The 8,498-nt window shown below is 28.4% G+C and overlaps 1 long non-coding RNA gene across 3 annotated transcripts in view; it reads left to right on the forward strand.

Annotated features, from left to right (window-relative positions):
- The window catches only part of LOC126897300 (uncharacterized), a 20,277-nt gene extending 13,858 nt beyond the window's left edge, over positions 1-6,419 (forward strand). Inside the window, exons 1-3 of one of the 3 annotated variants that reach the window (XR_007702059.1) lie at positions 3,461-4,268; positions 5,010-5,081; positions 5,147-6,419. This is a non-coding gene — a long non-coding RNA (uncharacterized LOC126897300). Of the gene's footprint in view, positions 1-3,460; positions 4,269-5,009; positions 5,082-5,146 lie in introns of those variants that run through there. The other 2 variants (XR_007702060.1, XR_007702061.1) reach the window with 2 other exon arrangements.
- Positions 6,420-8,498: the final 2,079 nt, after the last annotated feature.

The following is an 8,498-nucleotide window of genomic DNA, read 5'->3' on the forward strand; positions in this document are numbered from 1 at the left end:
ATATGTATATATATATATATATATATATATAATTGACACTGTGACATACAACAATATTAACTAACAGGAGGGCGGACTGCACACATAAACACTTTTGAAATTCACGGCCAATGTGCCATAATAATATATCCCTATCGACAGTTGACCTTTTACCATCATCGCGACCACTACTATTATCTTATAATTAACTTAACTTTTCTACCACGTATATAGTGTGTGTGTCGCCATCAGCTCCCTATTGGATTATATCATCTCTAGGTGTCCAGCAGGTTGTATTATCTATTTAACATTTCAATCACTTAATAAATATTTATATCGTTGTTAACCAAGAGTGTTATATATATTTAACCATGTTTTAGGGGGGTTTCGGTAGAACCGTTTTAACCTTCGTGCAGTTTTCGAGTTGGTGAGTGAGTAGTTTTGCTTCTGAATAAAATAATAATAGACAGCCATCACATAAAAATTTGTGAGATTTATGCTTTTAAAGTTGAACGGATACCAACCGCTCTAAGTTGGAAATACAATAAAAATGTCCGAAAGGTTTGTCTTTTTAATCTAAATAAAGTAAATTACGCGACTGAACCGGAAATAAACTAGCAACCACACTCTAATAAAACAATCTTCCTCCCTACATTTAACATTTACAATTANACCACACTCTAATAAAACAATCTTCCTCCCTACATTTAACATTTACAATTACATTTTTTTGAAATAATTTTTTTGGTAAATTAAAATGACACCCACCCCTTAATGGATCATACGTGAAAGTATTAATATCTAAGAAAAGAACACCTCTGAATACCCACCCACTGCCTTGAGTTTCTACCTCTTCGGACTTTTTCTGTAGTAGATGTGTAATAGTAGTAACCCACTCGGGGATACTACTCGACGGTGTTAAAATAAATGGAGAAATACTAAGTGTTTGAGTAATAACGGGTGTGTTTACATTATTATTGTTAAAAATTATTTTTTAGTTACTAGATCTAAAGATGTCTTCACAGCTGTATGTGCTCTTATAGCATTTTCAAATACTTCATTATTGCTGCTACTGTTTTGTTTGATAAAATCATTTATGGAGCATGGATTGCCGTTTTCTATTCCATGTACATTAATGTTCCCCAAAAAATCTATTGAACTTTTTTCGCACGCGAAATGTTTACACAATCACCTGAAATATAATTAATATCGTTATTAATGACTATAACATTCATTGGTTTTTTATTTTTATTATTTTATACTAACAACTTTCGTGATTACCAGGATTACCACTTGAACGTTTATCAAATTTGGATCCATTTTTTTCACAACTTCAAACACTGTTGAAATAATAATACTAATAATAATAATAGACATTTTATAATTTAAAATTTTACATACAATACTCATTATTGCTGTCTTGAACGTCCATCGAATTTGCATCTATCTTATTTGCAGCTTCTAGCACTGATATAATAATAATAACAATAATAATACAATTTATCATTTTTTAATTTCAACTTGTAGAGCTCATCGTCGCTGTCTCTAGTATTAGAAAATTTTGTATCAGTATTGTTTCTCTCGCTTTCCTTAACCGAATTACCTTTATCTACTGAATTACATTTTAATAATCAAAATATTTAAGTTAATATAAAATAAACGCGAATAATATTATCATGTAATTAACCATATTTTTCACACAGACCGATTTTATTTCATTTTCTATATTTGCAGAACGTATTTTCAATACTTTATCAATTCCTATATTTATAATTACATTTTTTAATAAAAAAATTAATTTTTGAGATTTAAATATTATAATACTAACCTATCAAGCCGTATGTATGCTGAATATGTATTGAGAAATTATCTTTTCTCGAAAATATCTTCAAACACCAACTGCAGCCATATTTTATTGAGTACTGTTTGCTCATGACGTATCAATGATTTCAAAAAATTGAACTTCATTCTACAAGTATCACACAAATAACACATAATGATGATTATGATATTGAAATAGAGAAGACTCTAAGGTGCTGATTAAACAAATGAAATACTATTAAACCAGAAAGGAGAGTTTTTCTCGGTTTTATGTATTTCATTTTGTAAACCTCAGCACATTTTATGCCAACGTGCAGCAGTCCTCAGGCTAGAGATGATTTTCCAAGAAATTTTTATTTAATAGACGTTTTCACACGCTTAATATAACATCTTTATATATACTTTTTTTCATCAAGTTATTTTACTGATGTCATATTATAGATGTATACATTACTCTTTTTTACTCTTATCTGTACTTTGTAGACATTAAGTTTCCAAATTATTATTTCAAGTAATTACTTTCACACTCATTTTTCTTTTCATGTATATACTTTTAACAGTGGGATATTTTTTTTAGTTTACACGTTGTAATTTAAAATACGTGCGTTTGCTTATTTTATCCATAACTATTCTTAAAATTTTCATTAAAGATTAAATTATATGTAATACAATTTGTAATAATCAATATTTTTTATTTTCATTTTTTTCAAACACAAAATTAATTCATATAAACATTATGTCATAACTCGAACTTTAATCTTTTCGTCCATTAGATACAATTTCAAGATCTTTATCGACTCCTTTTGCCAGATTTTCTCGAGTAAATGAAAACCTAACTGGCAAATAAATTTGAAATGATGGTTCGTCGTCAAGCTTCACCTCAGCCACTGGTGTTTTATTAGAATATTTTGATTTCATCACGTACAAACCCAAAACCTTGTACTGAACTCCTACTTTAAGATCAGATACATTCTTTCTATGTTTAATTTTCATCCCATTTAACCATTATTTATTAATAACGTTCATCTAAAGTATATTAATACATTTATAAAAATGTATCACGTTGATATAGTATAGAAATAAATATGAAAATAAAAAATACCTACTTTTTATCAACTAACTTCGTAATATTATGGATGATGTTTTCTACAACTATTTGACCGTACAACTGTAATAACTTCACTAACAATAAATTTTCAGTACACAGTTCGAATAGAAATATAACAATATGCATATTATGTGTGAATTTTTATACACAATATACATTTAAATATTAACTAATAAATAAATATAGTTAAAAAAAAACTGAAAAACACGCTTTTAAACTATATTTATTTTCAATTTTTAGCTTATTATGACATCGCTATTACTATCATGGAGTGTGTATTGTCAATTATCACTAGCAATGGATATAATTTCTGTATTGCCAGTTAGTGTGTTTATAAACTCACAATAATGTGTCTTATTACCAATAATAATAAAGGCTATGTGATTGCTAATATCGTCATAAAAAACCAGTTATTTGTAATCCCTTATGTATTATCCATGTATATTAACTCAAAAAAATGTGAATCTATAAATGATGATATCTAAAAATAAACAATAAAAATTTGTTTATATATATATATATATATATATACAGAGTGGCCCACCACTCACTGACAATTTAAATAACTTTTGATCAAGTTAATATTTTTTAATAGTTAAGTTATTTAAGTTGTAAGTGAGTGGTGGGCCACTCTGTATATATATATAATATTGATGTTACGCTCACATGTACGGGTACGAAAACCAAAAATTATACAGGAAAATATTGTTGTCGTCGATTGGTGAGCGGGGTGGGGAGAATGCGTTACAACAGTCTAGTCTCAAGGCCATAGACGACGGGATACGCGACATAATAACACGTGGTGCGTGGAGTTACAAACTTACAACAAACAACAAACATACATGTGAAACTAATATAAGCGTATTTATATTGGTGGGAGGAGGAGGTGCTGCTTTCAGGCGCTTAAATGTAATAAATGAGGAGATAACACTCCTCAAATAACCGTAGTGTCGTACATTAAATCATAGTAAACATAAGAAAGGTGCTAAATAATATATATTATCTGTTATCAAATAACCTAACTGATAAACACTTATCACAACATCCTATGAGTATTATGATGTGATAAAGAATATAGAGTAGTAAATATTCTATACGTTTTTTAACCTTAAAATATGTTTTTCTTTGCTATCTACAATATTGTGCGAAATAAACAATAAAATCTATGTAAGCAATTTATTGATTCCTCTAGTAAGTTATTGAATTCCCAAATAATTAACTTCATTGTGTCTAAAAATACAAATTTTACTTTATAACTGCAGTAATAACCCATTATCTGTTCATTCTCTTTTTGGTGTTTTTATGGTGCTTTTCATCAACTACTACTGTGTTACTGTGGACTTTTAGCAGTCTTTTTATTGTAAGTAAAATTTTTAAATTGTCATAATGTCATCACCCTTCAATACATTTATTTATTTTTAATAATCGATTATACTGATAAATTTCTAAAAGTTTTTTATAAATAAAATTTTATTTACTATAATTCAAAAGAAATGCGAATATATATAGTTTTTGATGCATTGAAGGGGTAAAATTACATTAGTGATTACATTTATTGTGCAAATAAAATTTTTATTTGTCTTTTTAGTTGCAATTTATTTTTTGTTCAACCCTTCAATGCATTTATTTATTTTAAAAATCGATAAACTGATAAAAATTTACCAAAAAATTGTTTTATTAAATACATTTTTTTTTTATTATTATTATCTAAAATAATTCATAAGTACCTCTACGCTACGTGTTGCATTGAAGGGATAAATTGATGTTAGTGCTTACAAAGGTTGCCCATATTTTTAGATTCACCTAATAAATAGAGTAGATATATATTTTTACATGACAGTTNTACATTTTTTTTTTATTATTATTATCTAAAATAATTCATAAGTACCTCTACGCTACGTGTTGCATTGAAGGGATAAAATGATGTTAGTGCTTACAATGGTTGCCCATATTTTTAGATTCACCTAATAAATAGAGTAGATATATATTTTTACATGACAGTTTTAAAATTTTTTTGTGACACATTTGTAGTCCGCACAACCAATGCATATTTAAAACTATAATTATAAAATTTTAAGAAATACATATAAGAAATTTTTAGGTTATTGAATATATTCAAATTACCGTTCCAGTATCTTTTTCAAGTGTATCTGTTTTTGTGTATTTAATCAAAGTAAGTTATTATCTAGACATCACTATTCAGTTCAAAATGTACTTATAAGTTTACAATAATTTTAGTTATTCAAAATGAAATTACAAACGAATGAAAATAATGTAGAACACCTGGTTGAATATATGAAAAGATCTGGAGTGTATATTTTTTGGAAATAGCTGAAAACTTGAAAATTTTTCGAAATCGCACAGAGTTTGACCAAGAAGTAATGAATGATGGGTTTGTCGTCGTACGTGATCCGGAAGCATTACGAACCTTTCGGAGCTGTGCCGATTTATATAAAAGAGAAATTCTGGCGGGTAATTTAATGATGCTGTTCGAGGCAAAAAAACTATTTAAAATTTATTATTTATAATGTACGCTATCCCAACGGCTCCACGGCATTTGTTTGTAGTTCAGGCACTTGTTTTGTAAAGTTATCAAATATTCAAGAACTTATAATTGTACGGAAGGTTCTTGAGGAGTTTGTTCTGAACTCCTATTCTGTGTATTATTTAATTTTACATTTTCTACCTCACTGTTCGTGTAAATTTTGTGATGAACAAGTATTTACATGGACAGTGTAGATTAATTGTTGTATATATATTTATATATAGTTTTGTAAATATATTTAAAGTATTATATTGAAAAATTAAAATAAATATATAAATATGTCGTATTAATGGTGTGTGTGTGCTTTTGTTTTCACTAACTTATAAAAAAATGTATTTATTTCCTTATTAAATAATCTAATGGTAACAATGTAGTAACAATCAGGTCATTTGTCCGGGTAAGTATCGTAAAAAGAAATGGTGAATAGATTAGTATTTATTATATTGTAAAGGTTAAAGAATATTATCTTATGTAAACATGTATGTGTGTGTGTGTACTACGCTCCGATACACACTCAATGATTTCTATAGTATATGATGACGAATAGTTTGTAAATAACTGAATTATTAAAAAACAAAAAAACAACTCAGTTTATAAATGGTTAGAGGAGTACACATAGCTGAAGGAGTGCATCGGCTGTATTGCAGTTCAGTGATTTATCTTAAACATAAACAAGTAGAGAGAGGAGAGGGGTAGTATGTTATGAGAGGGTACCGATATGAATGTCAAATTAATGGTCTCGTGGCAAGCGGATGGAGGTGAAGGAGGTGACGAAAAAAAAAATTCATAGCACTAACTGCAATTGTTTTCGAGTTATGTGCAAATTTCGGAAAATTTGTATTACGTGGTCTCCTCCTCCGTCATACTGTGGCTGATAGTAGTTATTGTCAAAAATGTACATATCAGTGTCGAGTTATATACTATTAATACGATATTCACCATATATAGTTTACTCACGAATAATTTTGTTGTGTAGAAAATGGAACAATTAAAACAAAAAATGAATAATCAAACCAAAGGCATAGAATATATTAAAATGTCTGACTTGGTAGAGAATAATACCTATCGAGGGGTTTAATGAAAAATTTGACAACGGGAAACGGTGTTATGGTGGTGGCACAGTTGCCCAACAACCGACAAGCTTTTGTCACCAGAATACAGTTGACCGACGATGAAATTAAAACGTACAACGACGGCGACACCAAAATGTCACTTTGTTACAGAGGAAAAACAGGAAATGCATATTCAATTGACTTTCAATCAAATTTTAATGTATTAACTTTTTTTACAATGATATATAAGCAAAATCTGTTTATATTTTTTTCTAATGATTTATATACAACAAATGAATTTTAAATTAAAATTATATAGTTTGTTAGCAATCAATTTGTGTTTGTATTATTACTCCGATAGTATAGAACCGAATAGTAGTTTATGACAAAAATAAATTATACTTTAGATTAATATTATAAAATTAATAGTTATTAAAATTAGTGGAAAATGTAAAAACTAAAATCACAACAGTCATACTTTAGAGTAGATTTTAAGAAAAACAAAAAGTTATGTATTCAAATTAAATTTCTATAGACGTTAAAAATATTACAAAACCGGATCATTTTTATAATAATATTAAAAACGCTTCGTCGGGTGATCAAAATAAATTAGGGGGCTTAGGTAAAAAAATTTTTTATGAAGATATAGACGATTTAAATAGAACCTTTAAAGAAGAACAAATACCGAGTAATTGTAATAATTTAACAGAGAGAAAAATTCTAGACTTACTTTCATTAACTTATTGCATAGAAACAAAAAATTCAAATATTACAAGCAAAGAGTCTAATAATCGATCTTGGTTGATGAAACCAGATTATTTTTCGGGTACTGAAGATATAAGAAAATTTTTCAGACAGTATGAAAAGGCAAGTGAAATTAATAGATGGAGTGAGAACGATAAAGTAAAATTTTTGTCAATATTTTTAAAAGGGACAGCTAGTATATTTATAGAAAACTTTGAAGATAAAAAATCAATTTGGACATATGTGGAATTAAAAAAACGGTGGAGTCGAGGCACAGTGTGGACGAGACATAGATAGGACAAGTATAGATGATATTTGACAGTGATTAAAATCACTATCATAAGAAACGCTTCGATGCAAATCTGTAGATAGTGTTTCATTTAGAGAAATTGGCGTTATTCCAAAAGCAACATCAACTCTTATTTCTTTAATTATATCCTGATTAGTAGTTCTTTGATTTTAAAATATAATATATGAATAAATACTAATTATAGTTTTTAAATTCAGTATGAAATTGTGAGGCCAGCTATGATGTATGGTTCATAGTGTTGGGCGGTTGATAAGAAAGTAGAGCAGAGAATAAGTGTAGCAGAGATGAGAATGCTTAGTTGGATGAGTGGAGTGACTAGAGAAGATAGGATAAGGAACAATCATATAAGAGGAAATAAAGTTGTTGCGTCAATCGTGGATAAGATGACAGAAAATAGACTTAGATTGTTTAGTCATGTTATAAGGAGAGAAGAATCAGAAGCTGTAAGAACAATTATAGAAATGAATGTTGAAGAAAGAAGAGATAGAGGAAGACCAAAAAAGAGATGAAGGGATGCTATTGAATGCAATTTGAGAACAGCTGATGTGAGCGTAGAAGATGTGGGAGATCGTGTCAAGTGGAATCTTAGGATAAGGGTGGCCGACCCCAAGTAGTTGAAAAAGCAACTACTTAAAAGGCAAAGAAAATGAAAAAGATTACCAGAAATTCCGGTGGCAATTGACATAATATGATTGTTGTTTGGTCATGTACAATTTAGCGTTTAGTTGGGTTTAAACAATTTAGTNATTTAGCGTTTAGTTGGGTTTAAATAATATAGCGTCAAATCAATTACCTAGTCTATCGGTTGTATATTAATATACACTACACTTTAATGATACTATAAATAAATAAACTCACACATACACACATATGCATTTATAACATTGTGTCTAATGTAAGTATAACATGATAAAAAGTAACCGTAAAATGAAAAAAATG

This window comes from Daktulosphaira vitifoliae, unplaced genomic scaffold, assembly GCF_025091365.1.
Source record: "Daktulosphaira vitifoliae isolate Bord-2020 unplaced genomic scaffold, ASM2509136v1 Scaffold_2, whole genome shotgun sequence".
NCBI lineage: Eukaryota > Metazoa > Arthropoda > Insecta > Hemiptera > Phylloxeridae > Daktulosphaira > Daktulosphaira vitifoliae.